This window comes from Marmota flaviventris, chromosome 6 (assembly GCF_047511675.1).
Source record: "Marmota flaviventris isolate mMarFla1 chromosome 6, mMarFla1.hap1, whole genome shotgun sequence".
Taxonomy (NCBI): domain Eukaryota; kingdom Metazoa; phylum Chordata; class Mammalia; order Rodentia; family Sciuridae; genus Marmota; species Marmota flaviventris.
The window spans coordinates 102837086-102862771 of record NC_092503.1 but is presented as its reverse complement, the minus strand read 5'-3'; positions in this window follow the sequence as shown (position 1 = coordinate 102862771).

Below are 25686 nucleotides of genomic sequence, written 5' to 3'. Positions count from 1 at the left end.
GAAAAGTTATGCTCCGTTTGTGTATAATGAATAGAAATGCTTGTGTGTATAATGAATCAAAATGCATTCTGCTATCATGTATAACTAATTAGAACAAATAAAAAAAAGAAAACAAAATGACAGAGTAATAGGATATGGTTTGTCAAGAGTCGAGGGGGATGAATTCAAAGGTCTTTGCTGCCAAGTATTTAATCAATAAAAATCATAGAAGAAATCATTATAACAAAGTGCTGCATGTCCTCAAATAAATCTTTACGTTTCATTGCAGTTTCTGTCCCCTGTTAAGTTACATGTTAGCATATATTTATATATGCATCCAAATACATTTTTAGAAAGCTACATGGTGATGCTAAGCTTCTTGGTGATTTTCATTTTTATAAGGACTTTCTAAAATCAATGTCTGAGCTACAATAAATGACTCTAAAATAAAAATTCCATGGACACAAGCAGCTGGTAAATTAAATGTGTTTGAGAAGTCACAGCCTTATGCTACTCTTCTTATAGTACCACATATAGAAGGGCCACTTGATTTTGTTAGTAGACTTGGGAAAACTTACAATTCTGTCCCAAGTGAGTCAGTCACAACAGATAGGACTTCGAAGGGCACAGATGTGGCAGACACATGTTTGTAAATAGAAGCAGTTTTTACACAGTGCATGTTGAACAGGGTGGAATTCTTACTGTACTTTTAATGCCAATCATAACAGTGAGAGGTTTGGATCTTGGGACACCACTTCCACTGCCATTGCCATCTTGAGACATGGCTGCTTCTATCTAGGGACACTGGCCAGCGCCTAGAAGTCCAATATCAAGGTATCAAGATGCCCACAGGTTTGGTTACACCTGAAGTATGCCTGCTAGGTGGGCTAATCTTGAAAATAAAGTTGACCACTCAGAGAAGATGACAAGAAATCATGAACAAAACTTCTAAGAACTATGGGATAATATGAAAAGACCAAAGCTAAGATTTATCAGGACAGATGAAGTGCGAAGATACAAAGCAAAGAAATGCACAAGTTTTTCAATGGTCTAATACCAGAAAATTTCCCAAACATAAAGAATGAAATGGAAAATCAAATACAAGAGGTTTACAGGACCCCAAATGTACAAAATTATAACAGACACATGCCAATGCACATTACAATGAGGATGACTAAAATTGAGAATAAGAATAGAATATTAAAGGCCACAAGAGAAAAAATATCAAATTATTTATAGGGGGAAACCAATTTGAATGTAAGCTGATTTCTGAACCCAGAACCTCAAACCTAGGAAATCCTGGAATAATATAAATCAAGCTCTAAAAGACAATAGATGCCAACCAAGAACTTTATATCCAGCAAAATTAAGCTTCAAATTTAAAAATGAAATAAAAACTTTTTATAATAAACAAAAGTTAAAAGAATTCACAACTAGAAAAACTGAACTACAGAACATTCTCAATGAAATATTGAATGAGAATGAAATAAAAAACAAAGTGAAAACAAGCAAAGAGAGAAACTATACTAAAGGAAGAGTCAATCAAAGGAGAAACTAAGTCAAATTTAACACCAGAAAGGAACCAAAAATGGGGCTGGGGATGTGGCTCAAGCGGTAATACGCTTGCCTGGCATGCATGGGGCACTGGGTTCAATCCTCAGCACCACATAAAAATAAAATAAAGATGTTGTGTCCACCGAAACTGAAAAATAAATATTAAAAAAATTCTCTCTCTTCTCTCTCTCTCTCTCTCTAAAAAAAAAAAGAGAGAGAGAGAAACCAAAATGACTAGGAATACAAATTACATCTCAATAATAACCTTGAATGTTAATAACATAAACTCATCAATCAAAAAACAAACTGGCAGATTGGATTAAAAAATAAGACCCAATAATATGCTGTCTCCAAGACACTCACCTCATAGATAAGACATCCACAGACTGAAGGTGAAGGATCAGAAAAAACATATGAACCATGTAAACAAGCAAGGGGTTTCCATCCTCATATCAGATAAAGTGGACTTCAGGCCAAAGCTAATCAGAAGGGACAAAGAAGGACATTACATAGTGCTTAAGGGAATGATACATCAGCAAGACATAACAATCAAAAATATTTATGCTCCAAACAATGGAGCAATTATGTATGTCAAACAAACCCTTGTCAATTTTAAGAATAAAATAGAACACAATGCAATAATACTGGGTGACTTTAACACACCTCTCTCACCACTGGACAGATCTTCCAAACAAAAACTAAACAAAGAAACTATAGAACTAAATAATCCAATCAATAATTTGGATTTAATGGACATATGTAGAATATTTTATTCATCAATGAGTGAATATACTTTCTTCTCAGCAGCACATGGATCCTTTTCTAAAATAGACCATATCTTATGCCTTAAAGCAACTCTTAGTAAATACAAAAAATTAGAGATAATACCCTGCATTCTATCATATCATAATGGAATGAAATTAGAAATCAATGATAAAATAAAAAAGAAGCTACTCTAACACCTGGAGACTAAATAATATGCTAGTAAATGATAAATGGAGAGCAGAAGAAATCAGGGATAAAAAAAATAATTAGCAGTAAATGAGAATAGTGATAACACATATCAAAATCTCTGTGACACTAGGAAGGCAATACTAAGAGGAAAGTTCATTGCATTGAGCTCATTTATTAAAAGAATAGAAAGTCAATGAATAAATGACCCAATATTACATCTCAAAGCCCTAGAAAATGAAAAATCTAAAAGCAGAAGAATATAGGAAATAATTAAAGTCAGAGCTCAGATGAATGAAATTGAAATAAACAAAACTATTCAAAAATTGACAAAACACAAAATTGGTTCTTTGAAAAATAAATAAAATTGACACATCCTTAACCAAGCTAATGAAGAAAAAAAGAAACCTCAAATTACTAAAATTAAGGATCATAAAGGAACCATCACAGAGGACACAACTGAAATACAGAGGATAATTGAAAACTATTTTGAAAATTTATACTCTAATAAATTAAAATACCATGATGACATCAACAAAATTTTAGAAATGTACCCACACTGAATTAGTAGGACATGAACAATTTAAACAAATCAATTTCAAGCAATGAAATAGAAGTTGCTGTCAAAATCCTACCAATCAAGCAAAGCCCAGGAACAGACAGATTCTCAGCCATGTTCTACAAGACCTTCAAAGAAGCATTCATCACAATACTCCTCAAATCATTCCATGAAATAGAAAAGGAGGGAACTCCTCCAAACTCATTCCATGAGGCTAGTATCACTCACATACCAAAATCAGATAAAGACACATCAAGGAAAGAAAACTTCAGAGCAATATTCCTGACAAACATATATACAAAAATTCTCAATAAAATTCTTTTCTTTTAAACATCAGAAATTTATTGGTTGCTCAAAACATTACATTGATCTTGACATATCATATATCATACATTTGTTTCAAATGGGGCAGGAATTCTTATTATTCCCCCTTGTACAGATTGCAGGATCACGTTGATTACACAGCCACGTTTATACATACTGCCAAACAAGTGTCTGTTGTATTCTGCTGCCCCTCCTATCCCTTCCTATCCCCTCTTCCCTCCCCTCCCCTCCCCTCTCCTCCCCTCCCTCTACCCCATCTACCATAACTCATTTCTCTCACTCTCTCTAATTTTTTTTCCTCCCCTTCGCCTCACATCCTCTTATATGTATTTTTGTATAACAATGTTGGTCTCCTTCCCTCTTCCATGTCTCAATAAAATTCTTGCAAATCCCATATAAAAACATATTAAAAAGATATGGCACCATGATCAAGGGGCATTCATCCCAGGGATGAAATCTTGGTTCAACATAAGGAAATCAATAAACATAATTCATAGACTAAGTCAATAGACTTAAAGACAAGAATTTAATATATTCATCTCAATGGATGAAGGGAAAAAAAAGCATTTGACAAAATACAGCAACCGATCATGTTCAAAACGCTAGAAAAATTAGGGACAGTAGGAACATACCTCAAAGCTATATATGCTAAACCCAAGACCAATATTATTCAAAATGGAGAAAAATTGAAAGCATTCCCTCTAAGAAATAGAACAAGACAAAGATGTCCTCTTTTACCACTTCTATTCAACATTGTCCTTGAAACGCTAGCCAAAGCAATTGGAAGACAGAAATTAACAGGATACAAAATTCAAACTATGACTATTTGCCAATGATATGATTCTATATTTAGAAAGTCCAAAATATCCCACCAGAAAACTTCTAGACTTCATAAATGGATTTAGCAAAGTAACAGGATATAAAATCAATACCCATAAATCAAACATGTTCCTATACATTGGTGATGAATCCACTGAAAGAGAAATTAGAAAACTACCCCATTCACAATAGCCTCAAAAAAAATTGAGGAGCAATCTAACAAAATAAGTCTCTACAATGAAAACTACAGGACACTAAAGAAAGAAATTGAAGAAGACCTTAGAAAATTGAAAGATCCACCATGTTCTTGATTAGGCAGAATTAATAGTGTTGAAATGGCCATACTACCAAAATTGTTAGACAGATTTAATGTAATTTCTATTAAAATCTTAATGATATTCTTCATAGAATTAGAAAAAGCAATAATAAAATTCATTTGGAAAAATAAGAGATTAAGAATAGCCAAAGCCATCCTTAGCAAGAAAAATGAAGCAGGAGGCATCACAATACCAGACCTCAAACTATGCCACACAGCCATAGTAACAAAAACAGCATGGTATTGGCAACAATACAGATACAGTAGACCAGTGGTACAGAATAGAAGACACAGAAACAAACCCACACAAATGCAGTTAACTCATACTAGACAAAGGTATCAAAAACATTCATAGGAGAGAAGATAGCCTCTTCAACAAATGGTGCTGGGAAAATTGAAAATCCACATGTAGCAAAATGAAATTAAATCCCTATCTCTCACCCTGCACAAAATTCAACTCAGAGTGGTTCAAGGACTTAGGCACTAGAACAGAGACCCTATGAATAACAGAAGAAAAACTAGGCCCAAATCTTAACCATGTTTGCTTAGGATCTGACTTCCTTAACAAGACTCCTAAAGCACAAGAAGTAAAATCAAGAATCAATACATGGGATGAATGCAAACTAAAACTCTTCTCAGCAAAGGAAACAATCAATAACATGAAGAGAGAGCCTACAGAATGGGAGCAAATCTTTACCACAAGCACATCAGATAGAGCACTAATCTCTAGGATATACAAAACACTCAAAAACCTTAACACCAAAAACAAACAAACAAACAAAAAAAAAAACCAAATAACCCAATCAATAAATAGGCCAAGAAACTAAACAGACACTTCTCAGAAGAGGATGTACAATCAATTAACAAATATATGAAAAATGTTCAACATCTCTAACCATTAGAAAAATGTAAATGAAAACTACTTTAAGATTTCATCTCACTTCAGTCAGAATGGCAATTATCAAGAATACAAGCAATAATAAGTATTGGAGAGGATGTGAGGGAAAAGGTACTCTCATACATTGTTGGTGGGACTGCAAATTGGTGCAACCACTCTGGAAAGCAGTATGGATATTTCCTCAGAAAACTTGGAATGGAACCACCATTTGACCCAGCTATTTCACTCCTTAGTTTATACCCATAGGACTAAAATCAGCATACTACAGTGACACAGCCACATCAATGTTTATAGCAGCTCAACTCACAATACCTAAACTATGGAATCAACCTAGGTGTACTTCAACAGATGAATGTATTTTTAAAAATGTGGTATATATACACAATACATATTACTCATCCTTAAAGAAGAATGACATTATGACATTTGCCAGTAAATGAATAGAGCTGTAAAATATCATGCTAAGTGAAATAAGCCAATTTTGAAGAATCAAACACTGAATGTAGTGGCACGTATGTGGGTGCTAATTCACAATAAGGAAAGGAAGAATAGAGGTACTTTGGATTAGGCAGAGGGGAGTGGAGGGGTTTGGGGGTAGGAAGGATGGTAGGATAAATTGAACATTAACACCCTATATGCATACATGACTGCAGATCCTATATCATGCACAACCAAAAGAATGAGAAGTTATACTCCGTTTATGTATTATGTGCCAAAATGCATTCTACTCTTATGTATAAATAATTAGAACAAATAAAAAAAAAAAGAGTCAGAAGTTTGGCAAGAATTTGCCATCAGAGTGGTAATAGGCATTGCTGGTAATTTGGGCAGTTAAAGCCTGAGGAAGGAATACAGAAAAGTGTCTTAAATTTAATTCAAGTTGGATAGTCATGGAAGCACAGTGAGATGACCTATTCTTTGGGGTATTGGATGGGGAGATCAGTCTACTCCCACTGTGTAACTGAACACAGCTTTAGGAACAGGAAGAGTCAGAGTTCTTGTGTCCAAGTTGGCAGACAATGTTGCTATGAAAATGATCAGCTGGGTGATTACTATACCGACCTTGGTCAGTGAGGCTTTCTGACCTATGAGAAGTCAACACACATGCAAAAAACAAAAGAAATCCATCAACTTAATGGGCAATTCGAGTAAACAATTCTTATAGATTAAACTTTTGACTGCAGTGAGGCAGTAGTGGTGAAGTACTAACAATTGAATGAGAAAATAAATGAAAATGTCCAGAACACTCTTATTAGCAAAGTTTTCCATTTATATCTATAATATGTAATGGTATTATTATGTTAAGCTATTACAGAGTCCCCTTGCAAGCTTATTTTTGTTTCCAATATTATTGCTATTTCAATTTATACTGCATTTAGTATAAGTGATTATATTATAAACAGGAGCTACTCTTTTTAAGCTATTGTTCTATCCTTAATTATCTTTTAACTAGGCTAAAAATCATCATAATATTATTAGTTCAATTAAAAAGACATTAAGTGGAATATTTAAGGTCTTTGCATTTAAATACATAAAATATTTTGGATGGGCTTTTCATGATGTTGTTTTTTTTGTGTGTGGAGTATAATTTAGTACATCTAAGATTGTTAGAAGAATATTAGAAGTAGTACATGTACAGTTCTCTTTCTGCTTTTATTTTCTTTGTAATGATGGTTCTTGCTGCCATTGAATGTGGACCACGCCTTATCTTTTTGCAGGTTAGAATTGCATATCTAAAAAAGAAGATAGAAAAATAAAGATGATTACTCAGAAAGCTTTTAATACTGTCAGAAAAAAATATATTCTTGCATTCAGGAAATTTTAAATAAACACAGATGCTCAATAAGACAGAGGATTAAGACTGTCTGTAACTCTTTTAAGTCAATGAAATCTCACCATAGGAAGTTTATGAAAATAGAAAAAAAATAAGATCACATTAGTCCTGGTTGAAATTTTTTATATTAAAATTGAAAGTATCTCCAATGTTCCTGGTTTGTGCATTTTTAAAATACTCTATTTCCTGTTAATTATTTCACATGTGTATAAATTGTTATGGCCATTTTGAGCAATGTTGCTTGTCCATGAGAAATTATTTATAATATCTGAGAATTGTTTTGAATCCTCTATAACTTATCATGGATTTTTTTAAAAAAATCTCTAAACAGCTCATTTTTTCCTCTGAAAAGAGAGTATATATGGACAAAGTAGAGGCACTCTCTAACTTTCTTTTTAGGGTAATGAGAAGAATGTTCCCTGGATGGTAAGTTAGAAATATTTTGGAAGGTTTATTAAAGTTTAAAAAGAAAACTGTTCTGTTTCATTCTTTGAAAATTTGGAAAAAAATCTGTAAATACACATACTTCTGGTAGGGGATATCTAAATTGTAAATCTGCTATAAAAATCAGGTTAAGGGGCTGGGGTTATGGCTTAGTGGTAGAGTGCTTGCCTAGCATGCGTAAGGTACTGGGTTTGATCCTCAGCACCACATAAACATTAAAAAAAAAAAAGATATTGTGTCCACCTAAAAATAAAAAAATAAATTTAAAAAATATTTTTTTAAAAAATCAGGTTAATACCCGGTACAGTGACTCATAATTATAATCCCATGTACTCAGGAGACTGAGGCAGGATGATGGCAAATTTGAGGCCAGCCTTGGCAACTTGATGAAACCCTGTCTTAGAATAAAATAAAAAGGGCTAGCTCAGTGGTACAGCACCTGCCTAACGTGCTCAAAACCCTGGGTTCAATCCCTAGCATCAAGAAAAATAAATAAATAAAATAAATAAGTTTAGCATTATCTAGAAATACTATAGGTATTCATATTACTATGAACTAAAAAATTCCATTTTAAAGTATATATAACCTACAGCAATTTTTCTCACATTTTAATGCACATTCAAATTACCTGGAGACCTTGTTAAAATTAAAATTTTAATTCAATAAGTTGGGGGTGAAATCTGAATTTGTACATTCTGGCAATCTCCTAGGTGAGACCTAGGTCCATGGACCAATATTGAGTAGCAAGGATCAGAGCAGTGGTTTTCAGAGTGTATTTCCCACATCAGCAGCATCAGCCTTACCTGGGAACTTGTTAGGAATGTAAATTTCTTGGGCCTCAGTCCTGACCTACTGAATAAGAAAATCTGGGGGTGGGGTCTAGCAATAAGTGTTTTAACAAACCTTCTAGATGGTTCTAATACTTGTATAATATGTCAGGGTGTATGTGTAAAAATGCTCATAGCAGAATTGTTTATGAAAATGTCAACCTGGAAAAATTCCAAACATTTGTCAATAGTGGGTTAGCTACTTAAATTATGATTATTTATAAAATGAAATGCTACACAGCAATGAAAATAAGTAAACAACACTTACAACAATATGAATAAATCTTGCAAATAATATTGAGCATAGGAAGTAAAATATAAAAGAATATATATATATATATATATATATATATATATATATATATATATATATATAATTCCACCTATATAAAGTTCAAAAACAGTTACCATATTTGTAGAGATGTCTATATTAGTAGTAAAGATATAAAGAAAGTAAAAAAGTAGTAACCATAAAATTCAGTATTTGGATTACCTCCACTATAAGTAAACAGGTTGTGATGTTATGATAGCTTTTGGAGAGTTGACTTGTGTAGTAATATGTTTTGACTTGAGTGGTGGTTATATTGGTATATATGAATAGTTGCTTTGTAATTATTTATTTACCATTAATTAATGGTGTTTGCCCTTTGAAAAGTTGAAAATATGTTAGATTAATAAAGCACACTTCTACCAGATACATTTTGTAATTATTTTACTCGTAAATAACTGAAGATTACTCTGATAATAACTAAGGAATACTCTCTTGTCCACAAAGAATGATTACTAAAGTAAATAGAAATTCAGTCTAGCATCTCATAGAGTAGCCTTGAGAAAGTCTACTTATGGGTTGAGCAGCCAATCTGTTATATTTTCCTCTATAATATATTTCATGTGATAGTGATTAATTTTAGTACTAGAGTTAGTTTTGTTCAACTAAGTGATTATTTTCCTTGTAAAAAAGAGGGAGCCAGGGCATAATTTATAAACATAAAATATATAAATATATTAATCCTATGTACCACTTCTCCATTCATTATCTGTGCTTTCTGTCCCCTGTGGTTCTGATGCGACTGTCACTCACAGTGTCACCCTGCCCTTGTCACTAAAATTGTCATATGATCTAGACTTGTATATGCTTCACTCCTAAGTGAAATCTGAGGTGGAGGTAGCAATGTCTATGTTGACCTAGGCATACCGTGAACAAAGTTTCACCAAGAAGGGCTGTAAGCAGTGACTGAGTAATCCAGGGAGCTTTATAAAATATGAGTGCTTGTACTCTGTGCCAGAGATACCGATTTAACCGGTGTGGGATATGGCCAAGACATTGGGATTTTTAAAATCTCTCTCAAGTGATTCTGTTGCACTTCTAAATTTGAGAAGTATGTCATTAAAAAACCAGCAAGCCTACAGTTCCCTAGTGTTAGTCCGAACACAAAGGTTTTGAAGGACTTTGATTTGTTATTGTTAATTAAGGTGGTATATAGAGGAGCAGACAGCCATATCTTCAGGGGCACTTGTGGTGGCTCAGGTTGAGCACACCACAGTGCCTGAGCGCTTGCTCCCTGCAAGCTCCCCAGAGTACTTCTCAGCTAATCACAGGGAATCACTCCTGGGCCTACTCCTTTACAGCTTGTTTCTGAAATCCCTCCCCATGGATTCCAACTGCCTTCCTTCAGAGCTCTTTTTCACCCTCCTCAATAGGGAAAAACAAGCAAAAATTGAGAGGGGGGAAAAAAAGCTACATGGGAATGTTTTTGGCCAAAGATTTAGAAATCCTCCTGGGTAGACATAATCACTTCATGGTAAGCAAAGCTCACTTGTGAGGATTTTTGAAAATACCACTCTACCTCCCTTTCTTGATACCTGATATCTATTGCTTCAAATTCAGTAAGTTCTGCAGGGGATTCCAATAGGCATACTTGGTGTGTTCATTCATTGATAGATTAGTTTTTTGATAGGTTTCAAGAGTTCCATGGGTTTTCCCCTCTCACAAGTGATAAGCAATTTTTTTTATGTTTATGTTTTTGTTTTTACAAAGAAATAGAACATTTAATCATTTTAGATAATAAAATGGGCCTATAATGTCTATTCCATTTAAGAATCATTGTAATATAATAAAAATATAAAAGCCAATCAGAAGACATTCACTTTCCTGTTAAAAAAAAATTATGACAACTCTTCTAGCTATTACCAAAGATGTTAATGAAATGTTTCATCTGGGAAAAACTTGAAATTTACTTTTCAATTTGATCATTAAATACTACTTTATAGTAACCATTAATACCATACTATTATATAGGAATATAAGTCTATCTTGCTCTTTAGGAAATGTTCAGTACCCCAAAGAAACTATTGCTTAATTCAGTGTAGCCCTAATTCCCTCATTTTTATTAGAATCTCTAGGATATTTTTATTACAGAAAAATGTGTGTTAGCAAAATAATTTGAATATAGCTATTCTCACTATTCCATGCTCTCCATTCCCTGGAGATGATCAATGTGATCAGTGTCATACGTATCATGCAAGAAAAAATCCACACTGTTTGTGTGTCAGTGTGTGTGATTTTTAAAAACAACAATTCAGCCATTTAATTCACTTTGCTTTTCTCACTTAACCATATATCTTGTACATTTTTTCCAGTTTACAAAACTGCCTTTGAAAGAGTGTAGAATATTATTTTCTGGAAGCATCAGACTCTCTCATAATGAACATACTTTCCATAAAATAGAAATGGAAATGCAGTCATTGAATACTAAAGTCAGCTATGTTCATCGTAGCAAGCATTGTCTCCTGTCTCCTTCACCTGCACACACTCCACAGTCCTTAACCTCCACCTTCCTCCCTTCACGCAGGGAGAGGAAGAACCCTGTTTGTGCTCAATCTATGTAGCCCATTCAGGAGACATTTGCAGATCTCTGAGGTTGCTTCACACATAAGTTTGCTTCTCTTCCAGACTTCATTCAGAAACCATTCTATCATCTGTGCTCTCACTGTATGTTTTCCATTGTGAGCAAAGAAAAAATAGACTTAGCACTAAAATGTACCATCTGTGTCAATATGTGTCAATCTGTGATGGTGTAGATTTAAATCTGAGCACATTTGTTAGTTTAAATTCCAAGGCATGTAGTGTTGTGCTCATTGTTTCTTCTAGTCCTCAGAAGAAAGATCTTCCTGGGATCACCAAATCTCCTCTTAGAAGTCAGCTCAAAACTGCTAAGAAGACCTATGTTGGGTAGCAGCTACCCAGAGCCTTCCTGTCTGGCTTGCTGGGTGAGTCTTTTTGTACCAACACCAGCACTGTGTTAAAGGCCACTGAGAACAGAGTTAAAAGTGAGCTTTTTTTTTTTTTTTTAAATTTCTCATGTCACAAATCCTTTCTCTTTGCCTTGTGCTCTGTGTGCCTTGTTGCAACACAAACATTTAAGATGGTTTCTTTTTCACCCCCTTAAACACCCCCATGTTAAAAAGATTCTTCCTAGTTTGAGCCGGGATATCAGGAATGTGGAAAATCCAGTAAAGTTTTAATTGGATTAAACTCTGTGTGTCCCTCCACCCCCCAGCCTCCTAACTGGCAACTTTCTTGACAGCTTAACTAACAAGATATGCAAGGAAGAGATGTGGCATTCAGCATGGGCTCCCGCCTTACCTGGGGGGAATACACCTGGGCCAGCTGTGAGTAGCAACAGAATAAGAGGCAACTGACAACAACCCCCACTCTGATACTGTCACTGATTCTCAGGCTTTGTGCGCTCCTCTGATGAAATTCAAACCTGAAATTTTAGCTGCTCAAAGTGATTGGATTCAGCAGACAGCCTCCTGAACTTGCTGTGGAAGCGCCAGAGGGGGAGCAAAGCCACTTCCCTGGTCTTTAATTCCCTCGGCCAAGAAAAATCAAAATCTGTCCATTTGGCACGTTTGAGAGGGGAAAAAGGGCAATACAAATTTTCCTTAATAAAATAATGCTGGCTATTAAAGAGCAGTCTTGCTGATGTCATTCGACGCCCTTCTCCCACAGGGCTGGCGGGCACGAGGCCAGGGTATGGGGAAGTGCAATTGGAGACATTAGTTACACCACCTTAGGTACGGTAGCAAAATAATATTTGATAAATGAAAATAAATCTAGGCAGACACAATTTCCAAATAGTTTTTAGAAGTACCTGTCACTTTCAGACTCCCTTCTTAAGCGTAACCTTTGGTGAGCGAATCCATTTTACCGCTTCTTCCTGGCAGAAAATTTCAGTGTGCCCTAAAAGAACAGTTCTTCCAGAAAGAGGATGACATTCGCAGAGATTGTCTGCGAAAGCTCCTTCCAGAAAGTTCTTACCCGAAACTAGAGAACTGGAGTAGTTAGTTGCCTGCATTTTCATTTCACAAGACCTGAGAAGAATCGAGCGACTCCCCAAATATTTCCCCCACGAACAGAAGTGTTGGTGTCTCAAACGCCTTTCACAGGAAGTCCCCATTCCATGCCATGGTTGGAGCTAATATTTAGTCCCTACCAGGTGGCCTTCAAAATCCACACTGAAATGTCAAGGGCTCCCACCTGATCCTATGCTAAGGGCAAGTTTTGGTACTGGGTGGTATAAAGAGGTGGGAAATGCACATGAAATGATACTTTAGGGATACAAAGATAAACTCCCTGTCTTGACTCCCCCGCCCCCCCCACACATGCAGCCAAACTAATCTGACCATTTGAGGGAGGTGTAAGTAAAGAGTTCTAGTAACTGAAAGGTAGAGGAGGGGAAAGAAAACAAAGACATAAGAATAAAATTAAAGCAACTGGGGAGAAGTGACTGATTGGACATAATTAGATTTATGAATAGTACTTTGTTTGACTTTTAAACATTAGACACACAGACCCCAACTGGTTTGATTTATGCTTTTTCAGCTTCACAATGATGAGAAAGCAATATTAAAGTCATGAGAAGCCATACTCTGACTTTTAACTTCTGCACTTTTCCCAGGCGAGGTGATACACAGCACAGTACTCTCTTGTGATCCTGGGCAGTGGCAGGGAGCCACATGACCAGTCAGCCGTGCAGTCACAAGGGTGAACCACTGATATCATACTGCATTGCTCAGCTGTGGTGTTTGGTAGCTTAGGTGTAACTTATCATATCTTCAACTTACCATGGGTTTAACTCAATGTGACCCTGTGGTAATCTGAGGAGCACCAGTACTGTGTGTACTCTGGGGAACCTGATTAGGAGGTCCCATGGTTCACTAGAATGGTGTCAGAAGACCTGACGGCCCATCCTGGTCCTACTTCTGCCCGAGGGATAGAAGGCCTAAGCATCTATACTGTGTTGCTGGCACTTTATTATAAACAAGTAAATACTCTGTCTAGGTCAGTCTATTGAGGACTGCTTAGTTCCTTCATAGTATGTGAGAACTAAATTGAATAATGTATGGAGAGTAGTAAAGTTTCCTCTTTCTCCCCTGCCTCCTGCTTCTACTCCTCATTTTATAAATTCTTTATAGTGTTTCCCTCTGCTCCTCAGTTGTAATATGTGGATAGAAATAGTACCTACTTATAGGTTGTTGTGAAGTTAAATGAGGTCATACATTTTAATTGCTTAGGAATATGTGGCATGGCGTGCACAGCCATCATTGTCACTGTTATCAGGGGTTAACATCGCAGCTACTGGATTGTGTCTAAACATTGCTTTGTGGTGGGGACTAGACATGAGCATGAAGGACTTTGCTCTATTTCCTGTTTCCATCCTTGTCTTTAAGCAAAGGTATCTGGCCTTAAGACCATCTTTGGTAACAGGGCACAGTGTGAAAAGACACAGTTCTTCTGAGTCAGTTGGTGACATGGGTCATCTTGACACGAGGCAGGCAGGAGGTTGTGGTCACCCTTTTCCTATTGAAAAGCTGTTCCAGAGGTAACCAATGGGCTAGCTTTTCACCATCTTGACATAACATGCCCAGGCCCCTCTGCCTTAGAGTTCCAGAAGATCCTGTTTCCAACTCCTGCGACTCAGGAAATAAATTCCAAAGGGGGAAAAATAATCCTAAAATAACCCCACCCCTGAAAAGCAAACCTGAAACAGGATCTATTTCACTATGGCCCTGAAATCTAGGAAGCCTGGTCTTTGTGGAAGGCAATGAAAGGGGAGTTCACTATTACCCTATACAGAATACCTCTAAAAAATAAAACATGAAACACTGGGACTGTGATTGATGGAAACTGATACAAAGAAAGAAGATGGAATGCTTAGACAAGAAATTATTTACCTGGGTCTGTGAACCCCTGCTAGGTGTGTTAGTTGACTTCAGGGGATTTCTGAAAACTTTAAAATGATAAGCAAAATTTAGGATTTAGTGATGTATACATGTGTTTCTTTTTTGCTAAAAATAAAAAGGTTTATGACTTTCATCTGATGTACAAAGAGGTCTGAGACTTCAAAAGGGTTAAGAACCCTGGATTAGACAACAGTATACTAACATTTATAAATAAGGATGGTTATCTTTTTTATCTTCATGTTGCACAAGAGAGTTCCAAAGGCACCGTACAATAACTTGGCATCTTAGCAAGAGAAATGTTGATTGTCACTGTCTTGAGAGCCAACAGGAACTATGGGAGTGGGAGGGGGCTCATGTCCCCAGCCTTTGGCCTTCAAAAGATTCAGTTTTCTTTTCTTGTATTATCTGAGTTTCCTACTCTATCCTAGACTCTGGGAAAAACCATCCAACGATGGCTGTGACTTAGCCTGGAGGTGATCTGCCTTCTCACAATTACTCACACTTCTATCAGACCCATCTCTAATTATTGCTGAAGAGGACACCAACTTTCTCTTCAACTCTTGTCTATGACATTTCTGTGGGAGACTTGGTATTTCTCTCTCCCTGTTGGTCCTATGGAAGATGGGGTTAGATATCATGAGACCCACTAATAGTAAGTGAGGAAGAACATAGTAACATAGTACTCTATGTTAACAGCAGTGTAGACAATCTTTTTTAATACTGATATCATTCATAAATGATGATTTTGATGATTGTGCCCAACACTTACATTTTACCACTGAATCCCTAAATAACCCTGTAAGATTGATATAATATCCAGTTTACAGAGAAGTGTGGCAGAGCTCAGAGAGATTAAGCAATTTGTCCAGGGTAACTCAGTTAACAAACACCATAATTAGAATACAGGGCACATTCTGTCCAACTTCAAATTCCAAGCTCTTAACCACAATTCTGTGAAATAAGTTATTTCTTTAAAATGCAAGAATCCTACAGTTTTGCTTATCTCTAGCTTATTTTGAAAGAAGTACAACTGTTTGGAAGGATCCTTCCTAAACACAAGCTGCCTGCATGACCCATGGCTGAAGAGTGAATTCAACTTCTGTGCCTCTGTGAGTTATAAACCAGGATTCTGGAAGGTAGGAAATATAAACTAATGAAGGATGGCAGGCGGCATCCACGGTGTTTTGTTTTTCTCTATTATATTATGATCATATTTAACAATTAAGAGGATACCTGAAAGACCATACCATAAATAAATACAGGCTTTGACTTTCACCCTTAAGGAGTCTTGGTGGGCAGCCTACGGATGGGGTGGTGGCTCAAATGTGCCACCAGGGACCTGTCTCCTTCCAGCTTCTCACTTCACCATCCGTAGTCTGTTCTGTCTTTGTGGTCATAATGACTGCATCTCTGGCCAAACCAGGAAGGAAGGGCAAAGAGCAAATAGAGAACAGGGAGCATGCCAACCAGGTCTGTCCTTGGAGCCAGTCACATGGACAATCCTAGCCTTGAGGGAGCTGGGCAGGGTGCACTGGCTCTGAGCACATTATCATCACAAAACCAAACAAAACTGTGTGGCTCAGTCAGTGATGAAGCAGGGGAGGACACACTGGACAGACAACTGCAGGAGCTGCAGCACTCGACAAAGGGAAGCAGCTTCAAGGCAATTCAGGGGAAACTCCCACATGCTATAACTGCCAGTCAGTGTTGTCACCTTAGCCACTCCACGCCCTGCCACAAATCATGGAGTCCAGAATAGCTGGGGCTTGCAAATTTCATGCCCCCAGGTTTTTGTTGTGGACTCTCACAAATACAAAAGACTCACCAAAGTAGCCAGGCTCGATGCGATACAACTGAGAAGGCTGGGCTTGGAATCAGAAGACCCTAGTTCAAGGAATGCACCCAAGATCCATTTCCTACCAGTGAGACCCTGAGCAAGGCAACAACCTCAAGATCTTCATGTGTAAAGTGAGGCTGATACTAACATCAAAGACACGGAGTGGCCGTGAGGTTTAAATGAGATGATGTGTGTGGAAGCACTTCATGGAAAGATGACCTTGCATATTACCTATGATGATTATGATTTTAAACTGAAGTATGTCTCAAATTGGTCACTTAATTTGCTTTGTTATGGAAGTCCCTTCATTCTGGCAAACCTATACGCTGGCCCTGGCTTCTGCTCTGGACTGTTTCCTCTGTGGAATCCAGCTCTCAGTCCAGGACCACCTTCTCCATGGGCTTCTCCACCGGCTTCTCCAAGTCCTCTGTAGTCCTTTACTCAGTGGGTGACAATGACACTGTACTTCCCTGGATCTTCTTATATTTTTTTCTTCCTTTTTTTTTTTCTGGTGTCTTTCTCTTGCCTGGAGTTTAGAGATTCCCAGGATTGGGATATGCCTCAGTCATGCCTTCTCACTGACAAGTCCTATAGATTAATCTCAGCCATGTTCTTGGTTTCTTCTGCCTGGAGACTCATTAACTTGGACATGAGGTTCAGTGCAGGAAGCCACCTGTGAATTACTTGAGGGTCTTCCCTCCGTATGGTAGCCAGGGAAATTTAGGTTTGGCATTGGGAACTATCCGTGGCTCTCCCAAAACAATAGATTACCCGATGCACATGACCTTTTTCTCTGCTCTACTAGGAAGATCCCTCATAGTAACCCTGGAGATGGGCACAACCCGTTGGGAACTGGACAGCCTACCTTTAATGTTTTTTTGGCCTTCTATGGAAGGCCTTTTATGTTTCCTGATATAAGTAAAGCAGGTGTGGGCCTGCTTTTGCCATTAGTATAGAAGATCAAGCTGTTTGATCAGCTGGCTTATCCTGTTCCCGCTTTTGAAAATATTTTCTGTGTCCTGTGGTTCTTTCACCGTTCCATTTTTCCTAGCTTTTATTTCTCAGCCCATTCCACAGAGGGGAACCCCATTTCCATCACCTGCACGGGATGTGGGCAAGAGTTCAGGCTATGTCTCAATGCAAACACTGCATAACACTAAGATAGAATCAGGTAAACATGACAATTAGGAGACGAATCAGAATTCCTAAACACTTACTTGGTCTCCACCTAGATATTTTTCTTCACTGACACAGCAGAACCCATTAATATGGAAGAGCCTGAGTAGTCAGTCAATTATACCCTGAGACTGTGTAGAATGAAGTCCTTTGATGTTAACCTTCCTAACAGGCACAGGCATCTTAACTACATATATGGCGGCATCACCTCTTCGTGTTTGTGTGAACACATTAGATTAAGGAAATTTAAAAAAAAAAAAAAAGGAATGAATGGATCAGAAGAAAAAGTGGATGAGTGGCAGTGGATGAGGTTGGGCAGCAAGTTCCTCCAGTCCTTGAGAAACAGTTTTACTAATATCTTTGCATGTATTTGGGATAGAGAAGCAGGTTGTGTTCCAAATTATGAACTCTGTTATGGGCTCTGAGTACAGGTTTTCATTCTGGCTTTGGCAAATGGAAGACAAGCTCACTGCTTCGTGGGGTTTTGTGTGCTTTTAATCAGAGAGGAAGAACTATTAGGCCTTCTTCACAAGATGATAAAAAAAAAAAAGGCTACTGAAATGCCTTTGCAGATAGTGAGGCTAGAAAATGATGCCAGCTAAACTTAGTGATTGAATAAATGACATGTTAAACCACTCCCTTTGGGACTGACATGTTAATGAATAGTTCCAGTATTCATCTAAAGTTTTCAGATACTTAAGGCAATAGAATATGCACTCTCCAGAGAATGTAAGAGTGTCAGCTTTATATATTATGCTTTCTAATTTTTAAGAAGTTATCAAAATGTACGTATATCCCTTACCTCACTAGAGGTGTTTCTGCCCAGTTATCACTAGAGCCAATATAACCTGTCAGAAATCCAAACCTACTCATAGCATTTTCTAGCTTAAAACCTGTTGATATATACCGGACATAGTCCAGGCCTGATACATAAACCTTCACTCTCTTGGCATTGAGTATAGCTTTCCATGCTTATCTCCTCACTTTTCCAATTTCCTTATGACATACAATTACTAAGCACACAGCTGCACCAAACAAGAACACAAATCTCTGTACGTACACTCTGCTCACACACATACACAAGGATAAATGTATAAAGATGAGTAAACATGTAAGATACACAAGGGCACACATATAAGACATACAGCCACACATAAAAGGACATGTACTCTTCAGATTAATCCTTGCTACTTCCTGATCTTACTCTCAGTAAGATGGTGGAGCCTTTTATTTGGTTCATGAACTAATCAGGCTTCTTTCTTTTCCCAAGAGCACATTAATGCTACTCTCATTTCAGCTGATTGCTAAAGCATCTGGAGCTTTTCCTCTTCATGCACATAGTTGCCCTCATCATAGATATTTGTCAGGGAGCATTATTTGAACTCACCATTATTCAGAAATGGGCCTTCTTAGAGTCATATAATCATATACATTATCCTTGGTCAGGGATGTCCAAAAGAAATATAATGAAGTGTTCATTCAGGGCCTTGGCCCACTTATTGATTGGGTTATTTGGTTTTTTGGTATTTAGCTTTTTGAGTTCTTTATATGCCCTAGAGATTAGTGCTCTATCTGATGTGTGAGGGGTAAAAATTTGCCCCCATTCTGTAGGCTCTTTATTCACCTCACTCATTGTTTCTTTTGCTGAGAAGAAACTTTTTCCTTTGAATTTATTGATTCTTGATTTTAATTCCTGCATTATAGGAGTCTTATTAAGGTAGCTGGGGCCTAATCCAACATGATGGAGATTAGGGCCTACTTTTTCTTCTATTAGATGCAGTGTTTCTGGTTTAATTCCTAGGTCCTTGATCCACTTTGAGTTGAGTTTTGTGCATGGTGAGAGACAGAGGTTTCATTTCATTTTGTTGCATATGGATTTCCAGTTTTCCCAGCACCATTTGTTGAAGAGGCTATCTTTTCTCCAATGTATGTTTTTGGTGCCTTTGTCTAATATAAGATAATTGTAATTTTGTGGGTTAGTCTCTGTGCTCTATTCTGTATCATTGGTCTACCAGTCTATTTTAGTGCCAATACTATCCTGTTTTTGTTATTATTGCCCTGTAGTATAGTTTAAGTTCTGGTATAGTGATGCCACCTGCTTCACTCTTCGTGCTAAGGATTGCTTTAGCTATTCTGAATCTCTTATTTTTCCAGATGAATTTCATGATTGCTTTTTCTAGTTACTTAAAATGATATACAATCAATCAAAAATATATGAAAAATGTTCATCATCTCTAGCAATTAGAGAAATGCAAATCAAAACTACTCTAAGATTTTATCTCACTCCAGTCAAAATGGCAACTATTAAGAATACAAACAACAATAAGTGTCGGTGAGGATGTGGGAAAAAAGACACACTCATACACTGCTGGTGGGACTGCAAACTGGTGCAGCCAATGTGTGAAGCCGTGTGGAGATTCCATGGAAAACTGGGAATGGAACCACCATTTGACCTAGCTATCCCTTTCTTCAGTCTATACCCAAAGGACTTAAAAACAGCATACTACAGGGATACAGCCACATCAATGTTTATGGCAGCACAATTCACAATAGCTAAATTGTGGAACCAACCTAGGTGTTCTTCAGTAGATGAGTGTATACAGAAAATATGGTATATTCAGAATGAAATATTACAGAGCAATAACAGAGAATAAAACGATGGCATTTGCAGGTAAATGGATTTAGTTGGAGAAGATAATGCTAAGTGAAGTAAGCCAATCAAAAACAACAACAAAAAAAAACCCAAAAAACAACAACAACAACAAAAAATGCCAAATGTTTTCTCTGATATAAGGAGGCTGATTAATAGTAGGGTAGGGAGAGGGAACAGGGGAGGAATAGACGAACTCTAGACAGGGCAGAGGGGTTGGAGGGGAAAGGAAAGGGCATGGGGTTAGGAATGATGGTGGAATGAGAAGGACATCATTATCTAAAGTACATGTATGAAGACACAAATGGTGTGAACATACTTTGTATACAACCAGAGATATGAACATTTGTGCTCTATATGTGTAATATGAATTATAATACATTCTGCTATCATATATAACAAGTTAGAATAAAAATTTTTAAAAAGAAATGCAATGAGTGATACAAATGTGAGAGAAACACATCATTTATAATTTCAAAGTAGCTTCATTGAAAAAACAAACAAGAAGCACATAAACTAACCTGGAATAACATATTTTATTTCCTATTACTATCTTTTCAACATGTAACCATTATAAAAGTATGAATGAAATGATTTACATTGTGTGTGTATATATGTGCATGCATACTGCTCTTTGAAATTTAGTATTTTGGAGTTAGCACATCACAATTTGGACTAACCACTTTTAAATGTCAATAATCGCATGTGAATAGTGATTGTTCAATATGACAATTGTGTGGTGCATTGTCGAATTTGCAAAATCCTCTCAGGATCAAATCAAACCAATAGACAGTCAAATATTGATGGAAGTTTATAAACAAATGCATGGCTCATTTCTGGCAAATCTTTGTAGAGAACTCAAAATGAGCCTTTTCAAGATTTCCTTCAAACTAAGATTCGTCTGTCTCGCTTTTTATTTTCCCTGTGTCTAAATTGTAAGTTATTTTTTTTTTGTATAATTTGTCTTACTATATTAAGATTGAAAGCCAAAAAAGTACTCATATTCTTTCATATCACTGTTATTCTACATATTAAATGACACATTGAATACACTATGACTTCCCAGGAAAGCCATTCTATTCCCCCACCCCTCCAGGCCCGCCATATCTCTGGGCAAGGAACTCTTTGTTAATGCATCAAGTGGCTTGCCGCACAGCCCATTCTGCTATAAGAACCAAATATATGCTAGGTTGCTAAACACAATTGTGCTATGCACACTCAAGCAATGAATACCATAGGACTGAGCATTTGAAAGCCTTGTTAGTGACACACTAACACACACACAAACACAAAATAGAAAATAAAAGAAAACAACAGTGAAGTTTTAAAATAAATACTTGAATAAATATAATCCTTGACCTTAAGAAAGACTTGAGATTTGCTTGTGGAAATGGGCACCTGAAGAGTTTAGTTCATGTGTTATGGCAAATGGTGGAAAGAAGGTTATCCAAAGTAGGATGGAAAGTGGTAACCCCAGACAAGGATGGTTGTGGCCCAAACACAGGAGGGGGCTGAGGGACTTAATGCATGTTTGGACGTATGCATGCATGCATGTCTAGGTAGACCTACACCATTCAGCATTATAGAATAGTTACCTATATTTACTTTCACATAATCATATTTACATCTATTTATTTTTTGGTTGCTTTCATGCAGTCTTCTGTTCTCTGGCCTAGACTGTGAATTCCTTGAAGGTAAAAATTACATCTTATCTTTGAATCGTATTTCTATCATCTGTCTTTCCTTGCCTGGTGCTTCACACATAAGGAGTAATAGATGTATCATTCAAATTTTGTTACTCTAATTTACATTTGACTGCTTCATATGAAAGTTTGAATTCCTCAGGGGCCAACACAACCCATTGACATACATCTTCAAGTCCTTATTCTGTTTAAAACAGTAAGTTCAGACTCCAGTGGCAAGCAGACCATACACAGTGGGTCTTCTCTGCTGCCTGTGCTCATGGGTCCATGACCCTCTCCTTTCCTTATCTCTGGGAGACTTGCCCCATGCTAAGAAAATGTCAGTAGTTTAATCAATGGAGTCAGTGTCTTCCCAGAGCAGACTACAGGGAGCCAAAGCAGGCTAAGGAGACAATGGTCTGCATTGTTTTTCCAAGTCTTTCTTGGATCCCTTCCCCAACTTGGAAACCCTTCCAGGCTACTCTCCAGATCGGAACCCAGCTTTCACCAGCATGGTAGAGATGCAGGACCCACCAGCAAAACTGGTGAAAATACAGTTCTTTTCCCATTGGCTCAACAGGAATCACTCCTCACCCTGGTGAAACGGGCAAGTGAGAATTTCAACTGGGAATCTACAATAGAAGGGTCTACACACGGGTCTAAACATTCAATGGAGTTGTAAATCGTAAATCATGTTGATAAACCAGGAAAAGAAATAAGAAAAATGGTTGAATAAAAAAAAATCTTTAAATTTTGTTGGTATAGTACTAGCATTTCTTACTTTTGAATTTATGGTTTTGGAGTTTTACAAAGAATATGAATATCCATCCATGTGTGTGTATCATTGCCCTCTACTGGATATATGGGGGTAACGTTGCTTCATTTGCCCATTTATTATAATAATACATCAAACAACAGCTTATACTTGGCTGGCATTTCACCTTTTTATGTTTCAAAGTGTTTTTACATGTAGCATTTTAATTTAGCATTTTAATAATTTGGTGAAACAAGTAAGCTATTTTCATTCCCATTTAACATATAAGAAACTGAGGCAGGGGTGGTAAAACTTCATTCAATATACATACTTTAATGAAGCTATATGTAAAGAACCATTGCTAGGCAATTTATAAAAGTAATATCTGCTTCCTGCAAGCTTATGATGCCTTACCAATAAGAGATATACACAAAATGGCTATGTCTAAAATAAAACTGTGACATATGAGTAAAGGAAACTAAGATCTATTATTGCAGCAGGCATATATATATATATATATATATATATATATATATATATATATATATATATAATTTGATTCTTACTATAACCTCTTTGTATATATTATATGCCCTGTTTTACAAATGACAAAATCAAAGTTTGATGCTCCTAAGTCATTTGCCAGATGCCCCAAGAGAAAAATGAGACAGGAGAAGAGAAGAGAGAGCATTTGCCACTGGGTTAGATCAAGGAAGTCTTCATAAGGTGGTGCTATTTGAGCTAGGTTTAAAAGCTAGGCAGCAGGAGGCAGATGTCAGATGGAAGCCCTGCTCATGAAGCTTTTATAGGGCTGACTTAGGGGATGACAGGTCGTGCTGGGGGAGCTTAAGTTATAAGAAAAGAATTTTTCCTGATACAGAAGATGGGTCTGAAGGAAGTCTTGGGAACAAATGGAAAGCCAGGGCCAGGCCAAATCTGCCCCACTGTACAATGAGGAGAAGCCCCTTGAACGAGGTTGCTGGCTTGGGCCCCATGCTGGCAGGAGGCGGTGGAGCCTGCCTAGGAGCTGCCAGTTATGAAGCCTGGTTTCTGTTGCTTATGGATATGGTCACAGGTCAATGGGAGCTGGTGTGGGAAGCGTGAGCAGGCAATGGCAGCCTGTGCTCCTGGGAGTCAGTAAGGAGTGGTGCATAACAAGGGAAAATCGGAAAATCACTCACTTTCACATTAGAGGTTGCTGAACTGTGGCACTTCCTCTTTCCTTTAACAATCTGGACCAACAGCTTAAAAAGCAGCAAGTAAAAAATAAAATAAAATAAAATTGAAGACATTGTAGTGAGTGAAACCAGGCTCTCTTTGTCCTTTGAACATGATGATAAGCCTCATTTGGTAGAGTATGTGAGTGATTTTGCCTAGAGTTTCCTTTTATGCATGACAATTCCGCAAGCCCTCCAGAGTAAACCCTTACCACCTTCCATGCACTCTGTTTCAGGCAGCCTCGTAGAGCATCTCCCAGTCTGAATAAATGACAAGGACCACAGAGTGTTCTCAGAGCTCACAGAGCCATGGACCTACTGCCAGAAGACTAAGGGGACTGTGGGTAGGGTCTAGAGAAAAAGGAAAGGAACATAAAGCTAAGTCAAATTGCAGGAAGGAGTCTAAACTTGAGAAAGGAAGTACCGGGTTAGGAAATTTCTGCCTCCCAAACTTTTATGTTTTCCTTCAAGTTACTGAGTAAAACATATAGGAGACAGAAATAGAGAAAAACCCAGAATTGAATAAGGAAATGAACAGACACACACACACAAAAAAAAAAAAAAAAAAAGAAAAAGAAACTTGAATAATCATGACATTACTCTAACTTTCCTAAATAAAGGGCCACTTTTATTAACTCAGACTTGATCCTCAAATAATAAACTGGACAAAGGCAGTACATTCAGTTCTTTATTGCAGACAAGTATACTGAAGACCTATTGTACCTCCATTCACTTACTCACCAAGGATCTATTAAGTATCTGCTAGTTAGAAGGAATTATGATAGGTGTGGAGCATACAAAGGAAAGTCAACATCCCTTTGCCTTGAGGGATGCTGCATGTATGGGGTGCTTAGCAAACACTGAGTGCAGTTGCACTGACTGGTGTTACCTCATTGTCAGTAGGGCTGGGATCTGGGAACACCAGTTCCACCACTTTTCCAGAATTACAAGGCAACATACAACCACAAGTCAGACTATATTTCATGATTCTTTGTTCTTGTTAGGATACATCTCCAACATGAGCATAAAAGACATTAGGGCAGAAAAGTCCAAGTTTGTAACTCTCTAATCCATAAACATTTTTCATTTGAAACCACCACTGACATTATTAACACACTCTGTCTCTATCATTGGCTATTATTATGAATGACACTAACATGAGATAAGTTTTTGTTTAGTTATTGGCACACCAACCCTCCCACCCCACCCCAACACATGCACGTTTTGGAGAAGGTGAGGACTGAGCAGTTTGTGGACATTGGGGTTGGATCCAGTTTACAGTTGCTCTGGAGCTTCCTATCATCAGGAAAAGCAAACTGAAGTGGATGAGGCTCTGTTTGTTCTTTCAAGTAGAAAAATAAACGAGTTCATAGTAAAAGTGACTTATTAGCAGTTTTACCTTTTTTTTTTCTTTTCATGTAAACTATCTTCATACCTCACTTGGCTTTACCTACATGTATGAAAAACTTCTAAAAAGGGTAGGGTACCAGAAAGGTCACAAAATTAGAAATTTTCCTGTGGCTTTAGTAATTTTCCCAAAAAAAAATGTGGATGAATGAAAGTCGGAAAATGTCATAGAGCAAAACTCAGTGCATCCAGAATTTTTCCCTCCTAAA